The 24484-nt window shown below is 47.3% G+C and overlaps 1 long non-coding RNA gene across 2 annotated transcripts; it reads left to right on the plus strand.

The window, feature by feature from the left end:
* The first annotated feature begins 519 nt into the window (after positions 1-519).
* On the plus strand, positions 520-3070 carry LOC109756184 (uncharacterized). Of its 2 annotated transcripts, XR_002231181.4 has the most exons (4): positions 520-928; positions 1010-1231; positions 2411-2516; positions 2630-3070. It is a non-coding gene; the product is annotated as an uncharacterized lncRNA (long non-coding RNA). The 2 variants fall into 2 exon arrangements; XR_012204014.1 differs by having other exon boundaries at positions 522-1231.
* The last annotated feature ends 21414 nt before the right edge of the window (positions 3071-24484 follow it).

Raw genomic sequence — 24484 nt, forward strand, 5'->3', positions numbered from 1 at the left:
CTCGGTTCGAACATGGACTACGTACGGAGCAAAATGAGTGATTCTACACTCTAAAGTATATTTTTATACATCCGTATGTAGTCTTTTATTAAAATCTTTAAAAAAGATTTATACTTCGTATTTAGGAACCAAGGAAGTGCAGCACTCTTAAGTCTCAGAGGGTGTTTGTTTTCAGGAACTTATTGGTTTAGGGACTTAAAACAGTCCCTATAAGTCCCATCTAAACCAAACAGGAGGGACTTATAGGGACTTAAAGTGGACATTTAGGACTTATAAAAAGACTCTCAAGGAGAGTCTTATAGGGACTTATAGTTGTAATATGGTCTTATAGGGACTTATAAGTCGCAGGATAGGAATTTTTTAGGGACTTGGGACTTATAAGTTGGGACTAAAAAAAGTCCTAGAACTTATGAACCAAAACAGGGCCTCCCTCTCTCCTCACCGCTCTCACTCTCTCCTCACCGCTTTTCCCTTCACGCTACGAATACTTTTCACTTTCCAGAAATACCCTCCCACCACCGCTCTCACACACTCGAGCTCACTCTCTCGTCCCCCTCTCACCCACCCCTTCTCGCTCCCCTCCAGATCCCCGCCGTCGCCGGCCTCTCCTCGCCGCCGTCACCGGCCTCTCCTCGACTCCCTTTCTCTCCACCACCACGCACCCCGTTTCCTCCCACCGCGCACCCCGTACCGTAGGTCAAAAGCTTGATTTTTTAGGCGCCGGCGACGAGCTTCTGGGCGGCGGAGGCTGGATCCGCGTGCGTCCACGCCGGCTTCGCAGCGGCGCTTGATGTGGAGCGGCGCTGGAGAAGCGGAGCGGGGCTTTCTTCCTCACCTCACAGCGCCGTCCTCCTCCACGACCACGCAGCCGCAGCGGCGGAGGAGCCGAATCCCTAGCCAGCGAGCTCAGGGAGCCATGGGTCCATGGGTACGAATCCATCCTCTTCTCTCTCTCTGACCCACCCCCGTCTCTTCTCCCTCCCTCTCTGACCCCCGTCTCCATGACCAGGGCGACGCCATGGAAGGGCCACCAACTATAGCAGCGAGGAGAGGAGAAAGGGAGTAGCCTGACGGTCGTCTTCCACCTCCGCCTACGCGCTCGCCCTCCACCTCCACCTACGCCCCCGCCGGAAATAGTACAATGGCCAAGGAAATAGGCAGGAGGCACCGCTTCCCGGATGGACATGGACATGCTTCTCCAACTCTGCTTCTTCCTGGGTCGCCATGGAAGGTACTCCATGTTATGCTCTGCTATGCTCCATGTTATGCTTGCTGAAACTTACTAATGCATAATTAAGTCAAGATAAAACTGTAGAAATCTCAAACTTTAGCATGGACTGAATAATGTTTGTGCATAATTCAGTCAAATTCAGTTAAGGATTTTGTTACGATTGTTACTGGATCATCCATGGACTGAATAATTCAGCTAAGATCATTCATGGAATTGTTCTTGCAATCAATCACGAGCTTCATTCATTCGTTCATTCAGAGGGATAATTGTTTACAACCTGTGCAAATTGTCCATTTTTTGATTTGTTAGCATCACTCAGTCATCCACCATTACACTTTCCTTGTCCTGCCTTTTTGTTGTGAATTGTGGAAGCTGTGCTTGCTTTAAATTGTAGTAGGAAGAACTTGCTTTAACAGAATTTGCTTGCAGCAGCAGTAGCTTGCACTTTTGCTTGCTTGCACTGCTTGAGTAGTCCCCCCTACAGACTCTGTAGCAAGTGCAGTAGTGTCCTCTCTCCCTCTCTTCTTTTTCAGTACAGTAGGAGCATTCTCTTATCTGCTTTAACTGTAACTTTGACTGAAACAATTTTCTATTAATTAAAATAAATTCAAACCTTTTCCTTTAATTAACTTAAACCTTTTAATTTACTCCTCCAGTAATAATTAACTGAAACCTTTTGTGTTAACTCAAATTAACTAAAACATTTTTTGTTAATAAAAATAAACTGAAGCCTTTTCCTTTAATTAACTTAAATCTTTTCAGTTAAGGAGTACTCCTCCAGTAGTATTGGTCATTCAGGAGTAGTTATATCTGTCATTCAGGAGTACTGTTAATTCGGGAGGAGTAAAATTAACTTGTGCTTGCAGGATAAGGCTAGCTAGATTAACCTGGGCATCTTGCTCTTGTCTAATAGTGCAGATTAGATAGTGACAAGAAAAAGCTAACAAAGTATGATGTTCTACTGTAGGTAGTGACAAGGCTATTATTACTGCCAAAAAAACAGAGATAATGTCTTTTAACCTGGGCATATTGCTGTTGTCTTTTAACCTGGGCATGTTGCGCCAAAAAAAACAGAGATATTGTCTTTTAACCTGGGCATCTTGCTCTTGTCTAATAGTGCAGATTAGAGATTTGTTCAATAAATATTATCTTTACCATACCATTTTCTCTTCTATGCAGAAAGCAGTAAGAATCTAAGAAAGCCGAAGCCTTCCAGCACACTGCAGCAATAAGAAGAGCGCAAGTCGAACAGGGACACAGCTCACACACTACGGTGGACAGAAAGGTATTTAACTGTTGGTACAAAGCTGGTTGGAGATACCTCTGTCCTGTGATGCTTTTTCAATGTAGTTGGAGTTCAAGTTAAAGATGCAATCTGAGTAGTACTGTAATATGCAGGTAACTACATTGCTGAAACAATTGATGATGGCAAACCTAGGGCATGATGGGCACCGTTGAACATAACAAAGGTGGATCTCCGTCCTTTGCAGCAACAGCTGTCGCCTCGCAACAGGATCTCCGTCCTTTGCAGCAACAGCCGTTGCAGGTTGTGGTTCGGACGCCGAGGTTGCGGTGTAGTTGTGCTGATCGCACAGCTGGGTCGATGGAGCTCCTACGCGAGGAAGAACTGGCGTTTCTGTCCCTGGTGGCGACGTGCGTTGGCGGGTCGATGGAGCTCGTTCGATGGTTTGATTTTTGGTAGATTTTTTTTTGGTAGATGGACCTCGTTTGTGGGTTGCTGAACTGTTTTGTTTGTTGGCTGGGCGTGTGATCGTGGGGTTTGGCTCGTTTGACTGGTGGTCCATGGGCCGAATATAGGATGAGTTGCCCTTGTTTTTTTTTTGGGCTTGCGGGATGGATTTTGTGCGGGCGTGTGGGACACCGCGTGATGGCTGTCGTACGAGGCGGGGGATCGAACGAGGTGGTTGAACCACGAGGGGAGGTCGAACCATTTCGATCCCCCTTTAATAGTAGAGATTAGTCGTGTTTACGGTGGGTGCTTTCGCTTGGTTGTGTCCAGATCCTGGCTCCATCACGTTCATAAACATATTCACAAACCCTGACCAAATCCTGAATTGAATTTGTCTGTTCCTAGCTAGTACTCATTAGAATATACAAAAGTTGTTCTTGAGGACATCCGGTATTGCTTTCTGTCTCGGCCCGGTGCGAGCGGGTGCCCGCGCTCCCCATTGCAAAGCAAAGCTTTTACTTCCTTCGTCTCAAAATAAGTGTCTCAACTTTATATTAATTTTAGTATAAAGTTGTACTAAGGCCGAGACATTTATTTTGAAACGAACAGAGTAGTATATTTTTTATTTAGATGGGAGGCCAAACGAAGGTGAGCTCTCTGGACCCTTTTTTAAACTGAGAGCTCTTCAGACTCTGGACTAGGAGAAATTTGGCCGTCACGCTGACAGTACGCCGGGTACCCGCTCCTACACACCTCATCTTTTGTTCGCTACCGAAGACGAGCTGCAGCCGCCCGATGAAGATCAAACCGTGCAGCGACGACCACGAGCTTAGTGCGTCGCCACGTTGATGAGTGTCCGAAACCTGCTCCACGTTTCCTTTCACGGTAGAGAATAAAAACAGAGTTTTCACAAAAACATGCAAGAAGCTTAATTACCCGAGGTTAAACCTGGGCATTCTCCGGGTCGGGTTTTGGAAAGCTCAACTTCAAAATCCCAAGCCTGAGCCCACTGAACACGAGGGGCCCGGCACCGTCACCGCCGCCGGCGACAGATCCACAGCCCACAAGATCCCGCGTTGAACGTTGCTTGGTGGTGCCTAGGCTGCTTCTTCTTTTTTTCTTTTTTTTTTGCGAATAGCTAGGCTGCTTCGTGCAGTAACGTTGTCGTTGGATTGTACGTACTCTACTGTAGCAGTGGTACACTACCAGCCCTGGTATATACTGTGTATTCAGCTTGTATTTGTAGTATCGCGTTTTAATCATTGTACTTATACCTCGAAGGTATTTGTAACGGTGGTTGTTGTTGGATACATTAATTTGTACTGCACTAGCAGTACCGATCTTGTACTTTACCGTGTCCGTGTGTACCTTTTCCTGATGGAAACTATACGGAATTTGTGTGCATGGCTCGTTTACTACTGCTCATAAGCATGTTCTCAAAGGCTAACTAAATCCTTATGATTTATCTATTTTTAGTGATGAATTTGTCTGTTCTTAATTAATAAAATAGACAAAAATTGTTCTCGAGAGCTGCTAATCATTAGTACCGGCCACCCTCTCTGTCTCTGTCCCTGGTCAAAGTAGGCTCATTTGGATGGAAATCCAAACAGAGGTCAGCTCTGTCGATATAGGTTGAAACGCCCAATCGAAATTTGGTCGTCACAACACGCCGGGCACCCGCACCAGCACACCTTCCTCTGTTTTTCGCTACCGAAGACGAGCGGCAGGCCGTCCGCTGGACCAGGGCATCTTCAACGTAGATCCTCAAACCGTACATAGTCTGAACCGTGCGGTTTAAACTTGGTTTGCCATCCAATACGGTCATGTATTGATCCGCTGAGTAGTCCGGACATGATTTCTTCCACAATCCAGAGATAAATAAGGGGGCTTTGCTGGCGTCCGGACCGCTATCACACCCGTATCTGATAGCTCTGGCCCACAACCCCCCCCCCCCCCCCCCCCCTCGCCCGCGCTTGCTTTCCACCCGAAACAGCGCCGCTTCAGAATATCAGTGCCGCATTAATGCCTGGCCAGAGCGGACGCGACTAGCAGGTAGTGAGAGATGTACATTTGTACTGCACTAGAATACCGATCTTGTATTAGCCATGCTTAGTGTATACTTTTTCTTGGATGGAAGGCCAAACAGAGGTCAGCTCTGTGAAGGTAGCTTTCATGCCCAATCGAAATTTGGTCGTCAGAATACCCCGGGTACCCGCACCCACACACCTTGCTCTGTTGTTGGCTACTGAAGACGAGCGGCAGGCCGTCCGATGGAGATCAAACCATGCAGCTATGCTTCCTTTCTTATTTCGCCGCATGGGTACCCGCCCCTGTACAATTTTCTTCGCAATTGACGCGGGCACCCGTGCCTTTGTTCATCTATTTCACCACGGACACGCCTTCGCCTCTTGCACGAGTGACAACTTTGCACCCCGGGTGCCCGGCGGCCCCGGCTAGCTGCATGCCCCCGCCTTCCTACTGTATAAAACCTCGACAGATACGTACAGCTCCGCAGCCCTTTGGTAGCAGTTGCGCCAGAAGGAAAAACAGAGCCATGGCAAACCTTCTTCCAATCTTCATCGCCGTATCTCTCACCATGGCCATCCCCGTCGCCGGACGTGCTTTGCCGCCGGCCTCCACCACACCATTTCTCGAGCCTCCGACCTTGCCAGCACACGCCGAGCCACAGCCACCACCTCCGTTCGCATCGTTCCGTGAGAGCCCGCGCCCGCCTTCTGCTGTCTCGCTGGCACCTCCAGGGTCTGCCGACGAGCCCCCACCTGCAGCCACAGCTATTCTCCGGCCTCCGGTGCAAAGCTCAGTAGTTCATGTCACGAAGAACGGGCTTGTCTGTGGCGTGATCGGCTTCCTTGCTGCCTGTTTCCTCTATTCTCTGCTGATCATCATCATAAAGAACGCGACGAGGGGGCCGGCGCCGGCGACTGATCCGGAGCCGCGAGACGATGAAGATCCCGTGCTGAACGTTGCTGAGTGGTGCCTCGGCTGCTTCTTTAAGCTTCCATTGTGTGCGTGATGAGCTCGGTCGACTGTTAGCAGTGCAGTTTACCTTGTTGTTGGATTGTAATGTACTGTAGCAGTGGTCTGGTACGCTACCCTTGTGTTCATTCAGCTATATTTTTAGTACCGCTTTCTAGTCATTGAGCTTATATACTTTGGAGATATCGTATTTGTAACAGTGGTGGTTGTTGAATATATGTGTACTGCACTAGCAATAATTAGTCGTGTATTGTATTGGTCGTTTACAGTGTGTGTTTTCTCTTGGCATAATTGGTGCTCCTCTGCGTTGAAACAAGGTTGTGCATGACCCGTTTGCTACCGGAAGGCTGAGGCCTTCAGGGTGCAGTCGTGTTTGCATAGGTTATCTCCATAGTTCATCATAGTTTACACGGGGTCTTCCTAGTAATTATCTGGGTAGGTTTTATCAAAATGTCGAGATCCTGACCCCATCACTGCTCACAAACATATTCACAAACCCTGACCAAATTCTGAATTTGCCTGTTCCTAGCTACTCATTAGAATATACACAAATTGTTGTTTCAGAGCTGCTAGTAATTAGTGCTGCTCTGTACGACTCTACCCGGTGCAAGCGGGTGCCCGGACTCCCCGTAGCAAAACAAAGCCTTTTCTTTAGATTTAGATGGGAGGCCAGACAAAGGCCAGCTCCCTGGACGGACTCTGGAGACAAAGACTTGACACGTCACAATATGCCGGGCACCCGCACACGCAGGCCGCTTTCGCCACTGAGGTCACCGGTCGTATGAACGCTATCGAAGACGAGCGGCAGGCCGTCCGATGGAGATCCAACAGTGCAGCTACAGCTGTAATAATGAATCATGCTGCTCCACGTTTCCTGTTTTCCGTTTTGCCACACGGTAGAGTGTGTAGAAACAGAGTTTCGCAGAAATTATATGCAAGAAGCTTAATTACTCAAAAAGAAGATTCACAATTCCGACGAGAAACAAAACGTTTTTTTTAGTTGAACTGAACGAAATCAACACATTTGGTAGGGGTAAAACAATATCCCATCTCGGTTATAAGTTTCTCGGCTTTGATAAGAGGATGTAAGGGCCGGTTCTTTTGGTGGCTTTCTTGGATTTCTAGAATAAGCTTCCTTCTACGCAGCTTATTCTAGAAGCCAACAAAATAATTAAAAGCCTACCAGTCAAGTCATGACAAGTAGGATATTAAAAAAATTTGGTTGCGCTTTTAGAATAAGGTGGGTAGAGGCAACTTATTCTAAAAGTCAGCAAAAGAGCGCTTGTAGACAGTTTTTTCTTTCCCTTCTTGCAAAGCGACTAGGGAAAGCCTTCTTCCCTTCGATCTCCACCGGCAAGCCTGTGGATTCGCTCTCCTCTGGCGGCCGATGGCGGGAAAGATATTCCTGGTGCCTCGGCTTAGAATGGTAGGGTTTTAGTTCTCGCAAGGACGGTGCTCGAATGGATGGCGGCACTTCTTCTTCGAGTTAGTCTTCCGGGCTCCGATCCTCCTCAAGTTCGTTCATTGGGACATATTAGGCGGAGCTCTGGAGTAGATTCCTACCAGCTCCCCGGAGCGGCGAGATTATGATTTTTCATCGTGCATACGCAACGCGATATTTGGTGTCAGGTTCTTCAGATCGATTCAAGGATTCAATGGCGAAGAATGCGGCTCCCGAATGTTGGTCCTTAGGGGCACGTGCACGAAGAATTCCCGCCTGTCATCAGGCCAGCTCCAGTATGGGAGCGGCGACAGGGGCACGTTGACGGCTCGTTCTGGCGATAGCAATGGTTGTTTGATTGTCCATGGACCTCAATGTAATTTCTATTATGTTTTGGTGTTTTGTACTTTCGATGGATCTTTATAATAGATCTGATATTCTTGTAAAAAAGCCAGAAAAAAATTGGTCCGGACACCCACAATGTATGCCAAAGTGCTAGTGCCAAATGATAAAATAGCTTTTCGCATCGCCTTTCACATTGTGGGGCAGTGCTAAAATAGGGAAAAAGAAGGAACCGACGCTTCCTCCTGCTCCGGAGCCAAATCTTCCCATAGAATAAAATAACATTCTTTCTCCAAGCTTCCAAAAACAATCATGCATGGCTCACGGGAAGGGTGACATAGATGGAGAGAGAACACCATTTTTCTATCATGATTTACTCAATATTGGGCCTCACTATACATAAATTTAAAATTGCCTACATTGGAGAAGGCTAGGAGGTTTGGCACCGGTGCCAAATACTACTTGTGTGTCAGATTGGGCATCATCAACGTTGTGGATGCCCTAAGAACATAATTGAGCTATCCAGTGTAGCACTCTATGAAAAGAATCTCAGTGTAAACGATTGTCCCAAAACTGACGACACCAATTCAATAATGCATAAAACCAAAAGGAATAGATTTTGCATAATGTTGATCAAAATATTTATTAGGATCAAAGAAGATAATTGAAATGGTCATTGATTTGAGACTTAACATCCTTATAATCACCTTTTCGTTTGGTCTTTACATCTTTTATACATGTTTTCTTTGAGCAATAATTTTGCAGTGGAGTTTTACCCAGTGGTTCACCTAAAAAAGATCCTAATAATGGAAAAGTTGGCTGAAGTCTTAATACTTTTGTGCATGCTTGACCGAAATAATTAACGAACATATAATTTTTCATACATTTTTGTGGTTGTCTGAATTTTCTCGAAACCTAGACATTAACAGAAAAATTACAGATCTGACGGCAGATTTATAGGTTTTCTCGCGTGAACGCTCTTTCGTACGTCTGGTCCGTGTGCGAATCCTAAAGTGTCCGCTCCCACACGGCCCTCTCAGCAAACTAGGACCTGACTACATTAGATGGTGCATTCATGATGGCAATATGAGCAAACTCATATTTGGGATGGCAATTTATGTTTGTTAAGCATGGTAATTCTCACCTTTTACATTGATGTAGCATGGCTATTCCCTTCAGAAAGCATGGCAATCCTTGTCAATTTTTTTAGTCTGGCAATTTTCCATTCTACAATCATGGCAAAACTTGAAAACGCATGCCAAGTACACTCCTACAGCATTGCACTTTTCAGATAATCATTTTATATAGCTTGATAAATTTTAAGTTAGAACATGAAAAACCCTTTACTTTTTTTGCGGGGCCAGCACAACATTTTTTATCTGTTTTCACGCGAAAATTCTGAAACATTCACTAGGAGTGGTAACGTTTGTTCGTTCCTCCCTACCCGGGGGAATGAATCGTTCACTCAGGGGATCCAACATTCGACAAATATTGCGGTCCAACTTTAAACATTGCTCAGAAGACAAACATGAAAAGCAGATGTGCATGCATGAAAAATACAAACATAAAATCGAAAATAAAAAATAATTCACACAAATCAATAAACAGGAAAAAAAAAGAAAATAGAAAGAAAAATGCATGAATCTCTTTGTAAAATCAAAAGAAAAGACTTTTTTTAGGAAAGGTCTAATAATTAAGTGTTATTCGGCCGCAGCGGCACACCCAAAGGGCATCCGCCACGAGGCAATAATTATACGAAGCACCATTTCCCGTAGGTCGGGTACTAGCACGCAAGCACATGTACTTGCGTCTTGCTTGTGCACAAAAAAGTTTCGCCAAGGAAAAAATAATAAACCGAGGACGCGTATGATCGCTTCTGCCGCGTGCGTGGTGCGAGCGGGTGCCCGGGGCATCGACAGTAACTCCCCAATCAGGCTAGGCCACTCCCGCCTGGTCAAACTTTTCGGGCCTTCCCTTTCCCAACTCACGACGAGAGATCACCAGTCACTTGGATATCCAATACTACTTGACAACTGCCGGGTACCCGCACACCCTCACCCCCACACCCAACAGCCGAATAGAACTGCATAATCCCATAGTAAAGCACACCTCCACGGCTTCCTCTTCCTCCACATGGTCCAAGAGCTTCGAGAGAAAGGAACCGAAAATCCATTTCTGCACCCGAGCTCATCTGCATCTGCCCTGACGAAACAAATCATAACAAATACTAGAAAAATTCCAAAAAAAATTGCAGTAGATAATTTGATGCGTGAGGTCCGCTCCAATTTGTTTTGACATCTGAGGAGCTCTCAGGAAAAAAGACAAATTGGGGGTATGTAAAATGTTTACTGTCCATGTACTGTTTTGGTCTGATTTGTCTTTTTTGCTGAGAGCTGCTCAGATGTCCAAATGACTTGGAATTTGGAGCGGGTCTCACGCATCAAATTGTCTACCGCCCAATTTTATTTTTTTAATTTTTTATGAATTATTTTCTAAGCAGGTGCAGATGCAGATGCGTGAGGTCCTTCTCTCTCTTTCCTCTTAGGATGAGCTGAGTTTATGCCACGTCTACCCGCTGGAAGGAAGAGGCAAGGGCAACCGAAACCGGAATGGAAAAAGTAAATGCCCTTCTTATCCTCTTTCTTGTGTAAATCATGTGGATTGAGTAATAAAGACATCGTGCACCTGATCACTGTAACGACGTTGTCCTTCCCCGGTTGGGCGAATGGAAACAAGAGATTTGCAAGGTCGATGTCGCAAATTGCCCAGTCGGCATGGATGACTACGGCGTGGGTAAGTTGCACTGCTTGTTACAGAGAAACAGCACGCTCTTACTTAGATTAGATCGCTCAATTTCTTCCTAACAAGCACATAATCACTGACATTACTTCTTTCAACAATAGATGTTCCAGATCCCTCAAAGCCCCCGAGACTAGAATCAAAACATTGGCACAACTTCACCAAGATATACACCAAAAATCCTGAACTTATGTACGCGGCGTGCAACCACTGCAACAAGATGTTGAAGTTGAAAGGCGGTACCAGTTGTGGCACCAGCTCCCTCAAGAGTCATGCTGATGCCTGCAAGCCCAAGCATGAGCAGCTGCCCGGCAACTTTCCATTGATCCATATTCCGTTGATTGCACTAGAGGGTCATCACGAAATAACAAGAGCCTTCGCTCTAAAAAAAAATAACAAGAGACAATCTAGCCGAGATTAGAGGCGGCTCAATTGAGTTTAGAAGTGCCTCGGTGAGGATTGATTGCTCGTCTGGTGGTGTAGTCTGAATTCATTTGCGTTTCATGAGGACACTGACTACAAAGCAGAGTTTTTATTCGTTGTTTTTGTTTTAGGATTGTTACATTCATCCTTGTCCTTGCTCAAAAAGAAACAACACTACTGAAAACATGGCGGATCCCGTTCCATGTATTACGCTACCCTCTGCAAGCGTGGTAACCATTAGCTCCTAACAATTGATCATGCTCGAAACAGATGTCAGTCAGAGCGACAATATGCTACTACCTCTTTAAAGCCTCGAGAGCATTGCACGTATTACCTAAACAAATTGTTTACAGTTTGCTGAATACACGGACATGGAAAGACCATATCCAGGGCAGTTACCGTTTACAGTTCTCATAACTGCTGAGAACTGATCTGCTTTACAGTCTAGTTGAACAGCAGAGCAATTCTCAACAGTTACATGGGCAGCCCATATTGTCTCCTATTCGAACTTGATTGGCAGAAGTGAAGATCCGTTCTTCCACAGCTCGATCAGGTTAATGCAATCAGTCTCCAGCCAACCATGTGAAGCTTTTTTTTTCCTTGATGAAACGCAGCAGGCTTTGCTTTTCGTTCATTAAGAGGAAAACAACTGAATTACAGGTGTGCACGAGAACCGCGGCTAAAGAACTCGAGAAAAACAAAAGGAGAATTTATATATGTATGTATGAGACCAGTTTTAACACCCTTGATGCCAACTGCGCAGTTCTTCAGATATTCCAGCGAACCAAGGCTTCAGCGGTGAGAGGGAGTTCTTTTTATTTTATTTTTGTTAGACAAAGGTTGTATTGTACGTATTCAGTAATCATCAACTCCACATAGTTCTTTGCTAAACACAGGTAAAATCATCTCCGGTGTCGCCCCCGCGGGCGACCCAGGGGGAACCCTAGCCGCCGTCCCCCTCGTCCCTCCTCCGCCTCCACCTCTCCTCGCCGCTGGGCAAAGCTTGGACGGCTAGGCGGCGGCGGGGCATCTCTCCCCCTTGGAGCGTCTTGGGCGGCGCGGGAAGACCAGATCGCGAAGAGGTGTCAGGCTAGCGCGGGGTCTGGCGGCGCGGCGGGCGACCATCTTGGAGGCGAGGTGGTGGTTGTGTGGTCTTCAGATCAGGTGGTCGCGGGCGCCGCCATGTTCAGGACGGACCCATCTGGATCTGGCGCTTGGTTGTTGTCGGCCGGCGCAGGGTGGTGGTCTACGCCGCTGGCCTCGTCAGATCGTTGGATCCGGCGCCTGGAGATCTATGGCGGCTGTCCTTCTTGATCCTCCTTTCTGGTGGGTTGAGCCCCATGGCACTTGCATCTCTGCTGGTCTTGGTTCGTCTCACTGTCGGATCCGGAACAGTCGGAGGTTTGGTGGTATAGTTGGGGACCGGAGGAAACTTTGGCCGGCTGGTCCGGCCCGACATCGGCGGCGTCCCATGACGCCGTTACCCTCCTTGGAGGCGAAGCCGAGGTCCCTCCTATCCACATCCGAACCCCTCCCAGACGAATGTCCAAAATTCAGTCTGGATTGGGCGGCGACGGCGCCCTGTGCGTCGTAACCTCCATGGAGGCGCCGTCTTGGGAGGCCCAGATGGTCGGGCGAGAGATGCTATGGGTGGTGGGCGCCGCGTAGCTCCAGCAGCGGCGACGGTGTGAGCTCCGGGGGAACCCCTAGATCTGGGTCTACCGGATCGGACGATGATGGCACCTTTGATGCCGTTGTCCCTCCTGGGGGCATCGTTTTGGAGCACGCGCTGCCTGGAGGGGACAAGAGGAGGAGCGGTGTTACATCTACCGCGAGGCCGACGATGGATCCTGGCGGCATGGCACCGCGGAGGTTCTGGGATGGGTGCGTCTGGAGATGGACTCGCGCAGGAGGAGGAAGTTGTCTGGTGTCATGGTGGCGTTGATGGCAGAGAGGCCTGGCAAGGTCAGTGCAACAGTTTTGCTCTGAGGATGTACCGAGGGACGATGGAGGTGACGGCCCTTGTAGCATGCGGTGCTCACTAGGAGTGTGCCTGACCGGTGTGGGACCCAATCCAGGTAGTGGCTTGGAGGGGACACTCGGCTTTAGATGTTAGGCTTTAGTGCGATGTCTGTTTGGTATTAGGCCCGGACATTCGGCATGCCTTCATCAAGGGGATAGGAGTAGCAACAGTGTTGCCAAGATGATGGCTTCAGGCTTATTGATGTATCACCTTGTATGGTCTTTGTGAATAATTAATAATATGGCTGCATGCATCGTCCAGATGCATAGGCCGGGGGTACACTAGTAGAAAAATGGCCTATTGTCCCGGTTGGTAAGGGCCTTTTGTCCCGGTTTTTGAACCGGGACTAAAGGGTCGTTACTAATGCCCTAACCCTTTAGTCCCGGTTCTTACATGAACCGGGACAGATGGGCCTCCACGTGGCCGGTGCGGCAAGCCCAGGCAGAAGGGCCTTTAGTCCCGGTTGGTGGCACTAACCGGGACCAATAGGCATCCACGCGTTAGCATTTCAGTGGCTGGGGTTTTTGTTTTTTAGGGGGGGGGGTGGGGGTTTTGGGGGGTTATTTTAGGTGTTTCATATATTGTGTTAGCTAGCTAATTAATAGAGAGAAGTGTCCTCTCTTATCTCCGTGCTTGGTCGACGCTACGTACTATATACGTATGGAGAGGACTAGACACGCTAGCTGTTGGGAATCGTAGCATAATTTTAAAATTTTCCTACGCTCACCAAGATGCATCTATGGAGTGTACTAGCAACGAGGGGAAAGGAGTGCATCTACATACCCTTGTAGATCGCGAGCGTAAGCGTTCCAATGAACGTGGATGACGGAGTCGTACTTGCCGTGATCCAAATCACCGATGACCGAGTGCCGAACGGACGGCACCTCTGCGTTCAACACACGTACGGTGCAGCGACGTCTCCTCCTTCTTGATCCAGCAAGGGGGAAGGAGAGGTTGATGGAGATCCAGCAGCACGACGGCGTGGTGGTGGATGTAGCGGGTCTCCGGCAGGGCTTCGCCGAGCTTCTGCGAGAGAGAGAGAGGTGTTGCAGGGGAGGAGGGAGGCGCCCAAGGCTGTAGCGTGCTGCCCTCCCTCCCCCCCTTTATATAGGCCCCTGGGGGGCCGGCCCTGGGAGATGGGATCTCCAAGGGGGGGCAGCGGCCAAAGGGGGGAAGGGGTTGCCTTGCCCCCCCAAGGCAAGGGGGAAGCTCCCCCCCCAGGGTTCCCAACCCTAGGCGCATGGGGGGAGGCCCAAGGGGGGCGCCCCAGCCCACTAAGGGCTGGTTCCCTTCCACTTTCAGCCCACGGGGCCCTCCGGGATAGGTGGCCCCACCCGGTGGACCCCCGGGACCCTTCCGGTGGTCCCGGTACAATACCGGTAACCCCCGAAACTTTCCCGCTGGCCGAAACTTGACTTCCTATATATAATTCTTCACCTCCGGGCCATTCCGGAACCTCTCGTGACGTCCGGGATCTCATCCGGGACTCCGAACAACTTTCGGGTTTTCGCATACACATATCTCTACAACCCTAGCGTCACCGAACCTTAAGTGTGTAGACCCTACGGGTTCGGGAGACATGCAGACATGACCGAGACGCCTCTCCGGTCAATAACCAACAGCGGGATATGGATACCCATGTTGGCTCCCACATGTTCCACGATGATCTCATCGGATGAACCACGGTGTCGAGGATTCAATCAATCCCGTATGCAATTCCCTTTGTCAATCGGTATGTTGCTTGCCCGAGATTTGATCGTCGGTATCCCAATACCTTGTTCAATCTTGTTACCGGCAAGTCTCTTTACTCGTACCGCAATGCATGATCCCGTGACTAACGCCTTGGTCACATTGAGCTCATTATGATGATGCATTACCGAGTGGGCCCAGAGATACCTCTCCGTCACACGGAGTGACAAATCCCAGTCTCGATCCGTGCCAACCCAACAGACACTTTCGGAGATACCCGTAGTGCACCTTTATAGTCACCCAGTTATGGTGTGACGTTTGGCACACCCAAAGCACTCCTACGGTATCCGGGAGTTGCACGATCTCATGGTCTAAGGAAAAGATACTTGACATTGGAAAAGCTCTAGCAAACGAAACTACACGATCTTTTATGCTATGCTTAGGATTGGGTCTTGTCCATCACATCATTCTCCTAATGATGTGATCCCGTTATCAATGACATCCAATGTCCATAGTCAGGAAACCATGACTATCTGTTGATCAACGAGCTAGTCAACTAGAGGCTTACTAGGGACACGTTGTGGTCTATGTATTCACACATGTATTACGATTTCCGGACAATACAATTATAGCATGAATAATAGACAATTACCATGAACAAAGAAATATAATAATAACCATTTATTATTGCCTCTAGGGCATATTTCCAACAGTCTCCCACTTGCACTAGTCAATAATCTAGTTACATTGTGATGAATCGAACACCCATTGCGTCCTGGTGTTGATCATGTTTTGCCCTAGGGAGAGGTTTAGTCAACGGATCTGCTACATTCAGGTCCGTATGTACTTTACAAATATCTATGTCTCCATTTTGAACACTTTCACGAATGGAGTTGAAGCGACGCTTGATATGCCTGGTCTTCCAGTGAAACCTGGGCTCCTTCGCAAGGGCAATAGCTCCAGTGTTGTCACAGAAGAGAGTCATTGGGCCCGACGCATTGGGAATCACCCCTAGGTCGGTAATAAACTCCTTCATCCAGACTGCTTCCTGTGCTGCCTCCGAGGCTGCCATGTACTCCGCTTCACATGTAGATCCCGCCACGACGCTTTGCTTGCAACTGCACCAGCTTACTGCTCCTCCATTCAATATATACACGTATCCGATTTGTGACTTCGAGTCATCCAGATCTGTGTCGAAGCTAGCGTCGACGTAACCCTTTACGACGAGCTCTTCGTCACCTCCATAAACGAGAAACATATCCTTAGTCCTTTTCAGGTACTTTAGGATATTCTTGACCGCTGTCCAGTGTTCCATGCCGGGATTACTTTGGTACCTTCCTACCAAACTTACGGCAAGGTTTACATCAGGTCTGGTACACAGCATGGCATACATAATAGACCCTATGGCCGAGGCATAGGGGATGACACTCATCTTTTCTATATCTTCTGCCGTGGTCGGACATTGAGCCGTGCTCAATTGCACACCTTGCAATACAGGCAAGAACCCCTTCTTGGACTGATCCATACTGAACTTCTTCAATATCTTGTCAAGGTATGTACTCTGTGAAAGACCAATGAGGCGTCTTGATCTATCTCTATAGATCTTGATGCCTAATATATAAGCAGCTTCTCCAAGGTCCTTCATTGAAAAACACTTATTCAAATAGGCCTTTATACTTCCAAGAATTCTATATCATTTCCCATCAATAGTATGTCATCCACATATAATATGAGAAATGCTACAGAGCTCCCACTCACTTTCTTGTAAACACAGGCTTCTCCATAAGTCTGTGTAAACCCAAACGCTTTGATCATCTCATCAAAGCGAATGCTCCAACTCCGAGATGCTTGCACCAGCCCATAGATTGAGCGCTGGAGCTTGCATACTTTGTTAGCATTCTTAGGATCGACAAAACCTTCCGGCTGCATCATATACAACTCCTCCTTAAGGAAGCCGTTAAGGAATGCCGTTTTGACGTCCATCTGCCATATCTCATAATCATAGTATGCGGCAATTGCTAACATGATTCGGACGGACTTCAACTTCGCTACGGGTGAGAAAGTCTCATCGTAGTCAACCCCTTGAACTTGTCGATAACCCTTAGCGACAAGTCGAGCTTTGTAGATGGTCACATTACCATCTGCGTCCGTCTTCTTCTTAAAGATCCATTTGTTTTCTATGGCTCGCCGATCATCGGGCAAGTCAGTCAAAGTCCATACTTTGTTTTCATACATGGATTCTATCTCGGATTTCATGGCTTCTAGCCATTTGTCAGAATCCGGGCCCGCCATCGCTTCTTCATAGTTCGAAGGTTCACCGTTGTCTAACAACATGATTTCCAGGACAGGGTTGCCGTACCACTCTGGTGCGGAACGTGTCCTTGTGGACCTACGAAGTTCAGTAACTTGATCCGAAGCTTCATGATCATCATCATTAACTTCCTCCCCAGTCGGTGTAGGCACCACAGGAACATTTTCCCGCGCTGCGCTACTTTCCGGTTCGGAAGGGGTGACTATCACCTCATCAAGTTCCACTTTCCTTCCACTCAATTCTTTCGAGAGAAACTCCTTCTCCAGAAAGGACCCGTTCTTGGCAACGAAGATCTTGCCTTCGGATCTGAGGTAGAAGGTATACCCAATAGTTTCCTTAGGGTATCCTATGAAGACGCATTTTTCCGACTTGGGTTCGAGCTTTTCAGGTTGAAGTTTCTTGACATAAGCATCGCATCCCCAAACATTTAGAAACGATAGCTTAGGTTTCTTCCCAAACCATAATTCATACGGTGTCGTCTCAACGGATTTCGACGGAGCCCTGTTTAAAGTGAATGCGGCAGTCTCTAAAGCATAGCCCCAAAATGAGAGCGGTAAATCGGTAAGAGACATCATAGATCGCACCATATCCAATAGAGTGCGATTACGACGTTCGGACACACCATTTCTCTGAGGTGTTCCAGGCAGCGTGAGTTGTGAAACTATTCCACATTTCCTTAAGTGTGTACCAAATTCGTGACTTAAATATTCTCCACCACGATCTGATCGTAAGAATTTTATTTTCCTGTCACGTTGATTCTCAACTTCACTCTGAAATTCCTTGAACTTTTCAAAGGTTTCAGACTTGTGTTTCATTAGGTAGACATACCCATATCTACTTAAATCATCAGTGAGAGTGAGAACATAACGATATCCTCCGCGAGCCTCAACACTCCGCACACATCGGTATGTATGATTTCCAATAAGTTGGTCGCTCGCTCCATTGTTCCGGAGAACGGAGTCTTGGTCATCTTACCCATGAGGCATGGTTCGCACGTGTCAAATGATTCGTAATCAAGAGACTCCAAAAGTCCATCTGCATGGAGCTTCTTCATGCGCTTGACACCAATGTGACCAAGGCGGCAGTGCCACAAGTATGTGGGACTATCGTTATCAACTTTACATCTTTTGGTATTCACACTATGAACATGTGTAACATCACGTTCGAGATTCATCAAAAATAAACCATTGACCAGCGGGGCATGACCATAAAACATATCTCTCAAATAAATAGAACAACCATTATTCTCGGATTTAAATGAGTAGCCATCTCGAATTAAACGAGATCCAGATACAATGTTCATGCTCAAAGCTGGCACTAAATAACAATTATTGAGGTTTAAAACTAATCCCGTGGGTAGATGCAGAGGTAGCGTGCCGACAGCGATCACATCGACCTTGGAACCATTCCCGACGCGCATCGTCACCTCGTCCTTCGCCAGTCTCCGTTTATTCCGTAGTTCCTGTTTTGAGTTACAAATATGAGCAACCGCACCGGTATCAAATACCCAGGAGCTACTACGAGTACTGGTAAGGTACACATCAATTACATGTATATCACATATACCTTTGGTGTTGCCGGCCTTATTCTTGTCCGCTAAGTATTTGGGGCAGTTCCGCTTCCAGTGACCACTTCCCTTGCAATAAAAGCACTCAGTCTCGGGCTTGGGTCCATTCTTTGACTTCTTCCCAGTAACTGGTTTACCGGGCGCGGCAACTCCCTTGCCGTCCTTCTTGAAGTTCTTCTTACCCTTGCCCTTCTTGAACTTAGTGGTTTTATTCACCATCAACACTTGATGTTCTTTTCTGATCTCCCCTTCCGCTGATTTCAGCATTGAATATACCTCAGGAATGGTCTTTTCCATCCCCTGCATATTGTAGTTCATCACAAAGCTCTTGTAGCTTGGTGGAAGCGACTGGAGGATTCTGTCAATGACCGCGTCATCCGGGAGATTAACTCCCGGCTGAGACAAGCGGTTATGCAACCCAGACATTCTGAGTATGTGCTCACTAACAGAACTGTTCTCCTCCATTTTACAGCTGAAGAACTTGTCGGAGACATCATATCTCTCGACCCGGGCATGAGCTTGGAAAACCAATTTCAGCTCCTCGAACATCTCGTATGCTCCATGTTTCTCAAAACGCTTTTGGAGACCCGGTTCTAGGCTGTAAAGCATGCCGCACTGAACGAGGGAGTAATCATCAGCACGTGATTGCCAAGCGTTCATAACGTCTTGGTTCTCAGGGATTGGTGCATCACCTAGCGGTGCTTCTAAGACATAATCTTTCTTGGCTACTATGAGGATGAGCCTCAGGTTCCGGACCCAGTCCGTATAGTTGCTGCCATCATCTTTCAGCTTGGTTTTCTCTAGGAACGCGTTGAAATTGAGGACAACATTGGCCATTTGATCTACAATACATAGTGTAAAGATTTTAGACTAAGTTCATGATAATTAAGTTCATCTTATCAAATTATTTAATGAACTCCCACTCAGATAGACATCCCTCTAGTCATCTAAGTGAAACATGATCCGAGTTTAACTAGGCCGTGTCCGATCATCACGTGAGACGGACTAGTCAAGATCGGTGAACATCTCCATGTTGATCGTATCTTCTATACGACTCATGCTCGACCTTTCGGTCCTCCGTGTTCCGAGGCCATGTCTGTACATGCTAGGCTCGTCAAGTCAACCTAAGTGTATTGCGTGTGTTCTGAGGCCATGTCTGTACATGCTAGGCTCGTCAACACCCGTTGTATTCGAACGTTAGAATCTATCACACCCGATCATCACGTGGTGCTTCGAAACAACGAATCTTCGCAACGGTGCACAGTTAGGGTGAACACTTTTCTTGAAATTATTATAAGGGATCATCTTACTTACTACCGTCGTTCTAGGCAAATAAGATGCAAAAACATGATAAACATCACATGCAATCAAATAGTGACATGATATGGCCAATATCATTATGCTCCTTTGATCTCCATCTTCGGGGCACCATGATCATCTTCGTCACCGGCATGACACCATGATCTCCATCATTGTGTCTTCATGAAGTCGTCACGCCAACGATTACTTCTACTTCTATGGCTAACGCGTTTAGCAACAAAGTAAAGTAAATTACATGGCGTTATTCAATGACACGCAGGTCATGCAAAATAATAAAGACAACTCCAATGGCTCCTGCCGGTTGTCATACTCATCGACATGCAAGTCGTGATTCCTATTACAAGAATATGATCAATCTCATACATCACATATATCATTCATCACATCTTCTGGCCATATCACATCACATAGCACTTGCTGCAAAAACAAGTTAGGCGTCCTCTAATTGTTGTTGCAAGTTTTTTTACGTGGTTTGTAGGTTTCTATCAAGAACGTTTTCTTACCTACGTATGACCACAACGTGATTTGCCAATTTCTATTTACCCTTCATAAGGACCCTTTTCATCGAATCCGTTCCGACTAAAGTAGGATAGACAGACACCCGCTAGCCACCTTATGCAACTTGTGCATGTCAGTCGGTGGAACCTGTCTCACGTAAGCGTACGTGTAAGGTCGGTCCGGGCCGCTTCATCCTACAATGCCGCCGAAACAAGAAAAGACTAGTAGCGGCAAGAAGAATTGGCAAACTCAACGCCCACAACTGCTTTGTGTTCTACTCGTGCATAGTAACTACGCATAGACCTGGCTCATGATGCCACTGTTGGGAATCGTAGCATAATTTTAAAATTTTCCTACGCTCACCAAGATGCATCTATGGAGTGTACTAGCAACGAGGGGAAAGGAGTGCATCTACATACCCTTGTAGATCGCGAGCGGAAGCGTTCCAATGAACGTGGATGACGGAGTCGTACTCGCTGTGATCCAAATCACCGATGACCGAGTGCCGAACGGACGGCACCTCCGCGTTCAACACACGTACGGTGCAGCGACGTCTCCTCCTTCTTGATCCAGCAAGGGGGAAGGAGAGGTTGATGGAGATCCAGCAGCACGACGGTGTGGTGGTGGATGTAGCGGGTCTCCGGCAGGGCTTCGCCGAGCTTCTGCGAGAGAGAGAGAGAGGTGTTGCAGGGGAGGAGGGAAGCGCCCAAGGCTGTAGCGTGCTGCCCTCCCTCCCCCCTTTATATAGGCCCCTGGGGGGGCGCCGGCCCTGGGAGATGGGATCTCCAAGGGGGGGGCGGCGGCCAAAGGGGGGAAGGGGTTGCCTTGCCCCCCAAGGCAAGGGGGAAGCTCCCCCCTAGGGTTCCCAACCCTAGGCGCATGGGGGAAGGCCCAACGGGGGCGGCCCAGCCCACTAAGGGCTGGTTCCCTTCCACTTTCAGCCCACGGGGCCCTCCGGGATAGGTGGCCCCACCCGGTGGACCCCCGGGACCCTTCCGGTGGTCCCGGTACAATACCGGTAACCCCCGAAACTTTCCCGGTGGCCGAAACTTGACTTCCTATATATAATTCTTCACCTCCGGACCATTCCGGAACCTCTCGTGACGTCCGGGATCTCATCCGGGACTCCGAACAACTTTCGGGTTTCCACATACACATATCTCTACAACCCTAGCGTCACCGAACCTTAAGTGTGTAGACCCTACGGGTTCGGGAGACATGCAGACATGACCGAGACGCCTCTCCGGTCAATAACCAACAGCGGGATCTGGATACCCATGTTGGCTCCCACATGTTCCACGATGATCTCATCGGATGAACCACGGTGTCGAGGATTCAATCAATCCCGTATGCAATTCCCTTTGTCAATCGGTATGTTACTTGCCCGAGATTCGATCGTCGGAATCCCAATACCTTGTTCAATCTCGTTACCGGCAAGTCTCTTTACTTGTACCGCAATGCATGATCCCGTGACTAACTCCTTAGTCACATTGAGCTCATTATGATGATGCATTACCGAGTGGGCCCAGAGATACCTCTCCGTCACACGGAGTGACAAATCCCAGTCTCGATCCGTGCCAACCCAACAGACACTTTCGGAGATACCCGTAGTGCACCTTTATAGTCACCCAGTTACGTTGTGAGGTTTGGCACACCCAAAGCACTCCTACGGTATCCGGGAGTTGCACGGTCTCATGGTCTAAGGAAAAGATACTTGACATTGGAAAAGCTCTAGCAAACGAAACTACACGATCTTTTATGCTATGCTTAGGATTGGGTCTTGTCCATCACATCATTCTCCTAATGATGTGATCCCGTTATCAATGACATCCAATGTCCATAGTCAGGAAACCATGACTATCTGTTGATCAACGAGCTAGTCAACTAGAGGCTTACTAGGGACACGTTGTGGTCTATGTATTCACACATGTATTACGATTTCCGGACAATACAATTATAGCATGAATAATAGACAATTACCATGAACAAAGAAATATAATAATAACCATTTATTATTGCCTCTAGGGCATATTTCCAACACTAGCTAGTAAGCAAATGAAGGAAACAGAAGATCGTCATGAACATATGCATACAGAGAGAAGTGATATCGACCACCTCTCCTTCTCCGAGAGATTGGTCGAACAACAAGTTCTCGTATATCTATCCGACACTACCGGCTACATATATACAATAATTATATCTTACAATATAATCTCCTAATTAAATTGTAAGAACACAGGGTCCACATAGTATTCTCCGTTTTCAGCGGTCACGTGGTCAAGGAAGAATGCCGCCAATTCCTCTTGAATTGCTCGCATACGATCTGGTGCTAGGAGTTCATCCCGCATCCGAAAGATCTAATTTGAAGAAGGGGGTCAATACATATATATATATATGAATAAATGAAACTCGACACACAAATGATGGTAATAAAATAAAATTGTGAATATTATTGCTTACGCACTTCATATTGTTCGTCAGAGTAGCCCCGCTCACAGGTCGTGTAGCGGATGGACTTGCAAATGTAGTATCCACAGTAATTATTCCCGGGTTCCTGCCACAACCACTTTACAAGAAATAGAGGTCAATCAAACTGATAAGCAAGCAAGCATGCTAAATGGTATTGATGAAACTAGCGCTTGAATCACTAGGAGATGCGTGGAACATGCTACTATAGTACTTACTTTCGGGTGTCTAAATTGCAGCTTCTTCGGCAGTCCCGGAGCTTTTTTGATGAATTTTCTCCAAACCCTGCCAGACAAAGAAAACAATTACTTGATATCAGGAAATGAACAAAGTTGCTGATATGTTGGATAATGATCGATTTAACTTACTTCTCGAGCATTTGAGTCATGTCTGCATAGTCCTGGGGATCTTTTCGTCTCGAGTCTAAGACGGTTACTACTCCCTGCTCAAGCTTAATCTCTAGGAGAATATAGTGGAAGCTGCGCACGCATGCATAAGTCATCAATTACATTACTATAACCTGGACTAATAAGGGAAACCGAATATGCACAAGATAGTAACACTCACTTGAAGTTGTAAGGAAAGAGTATTATATCTTTGTTTTCATTTATTACCAACGATCGTAGCAAGTTGGCCTCAGTATTTTCGGCATGATATTTAACCTGAGTTGCATCTATGAGATTTGTGTTAATGAACCCAATATCACCGATTTGTCTTTTCTTCAATTCGGCGATCTTCAATCTGCATAATATAGTGAGGATAATTATAAATACATGCAATGAAAGAGCTGACCTATATAGAGAGACTTAATGACAGAAGTAGTACTACTTACAGACAGTAGCAAGTGATCGTTGATTTATCGAGGGCCTTTTGATTGAAAAACTGGAAGAACTCCTCAAATGGAACATTCAACAGTTCAATTCCAACGAGGTCATGCTCCTCTTTAACTCTCAGCATCAAAGTATCCCTCCCCCCAGACTCTCTGCAAGTTTTCATGTACCAATCATGTAATCTTCGCATCATCGTTGTTAGAGATCTTTCATCTTTGACGAGAGGCTTCCCGTAATGGTATTTGTGTTCGTCCACCTCCAAGATTTCATAATGTACATCGTCGGGCAGGTAATCTCCAAGATTGCTATAACCGGGCACCATCCTCGGATCTGCAGCGACGATGTCGCTAGACACCTTGAGCGGGGGGCACGATTGGTTCGCTTGTTCGCCGAGCTGGGCAATTTTTTTCCCAGCTCGTCGTTCTTTTAACCTTTGATCACTGACAGTACTTCCCGACCGCTCCGCTTCGGCAAATGTCTTTGCAATAATGCGCTCATAGTTGCCTCTCGGCGGAGACTTTGGTGGTTTTGTCAGGGCAGCCAGAGTGCGCTTCGCTTTCACCGGATCTACCTTCTCCTCCGGAGGTGGATGTTTCTTTGCTTTCACCCCTTCAAAGAAGTTCATCACTTCGGCTCGCACGATCTTCGTGGTTTCCTCCTCGGTCCTCTCGTATGGTAACTTCTCTGGAGTCTTCAGAGAAGGACCGAATCTGTATTGCCTCCCGACTCTGGCTGTACTGCTAGACGCCGGCAGAGCAGACGGAGTGACTGTGGCTGTCTTCTTTCCTTGCTTATGAGGCGGAGGAGAAGGACTACGACGCGCCAGAGCAGCCGGAGCGGCGGCGGGTCTCTTACGC

The sequence above is a fragment of the Aegilops tauschii genome, chromosome 3 (genome assembly GCF_002575655.3).
Source record: "Aegilops tauschii subsp. strangulata cultivar AL8/78 chromosome 3, Aet v6.0, whole genome shotgun sequence".
In the NCBI taxonomy this organism is placed as follows: Eukaryota; Viridiplantae; Streptophyta; class Magnoliopsida; order Poales; family Poaceae; genus Aegilops; species Aegilops tauschii.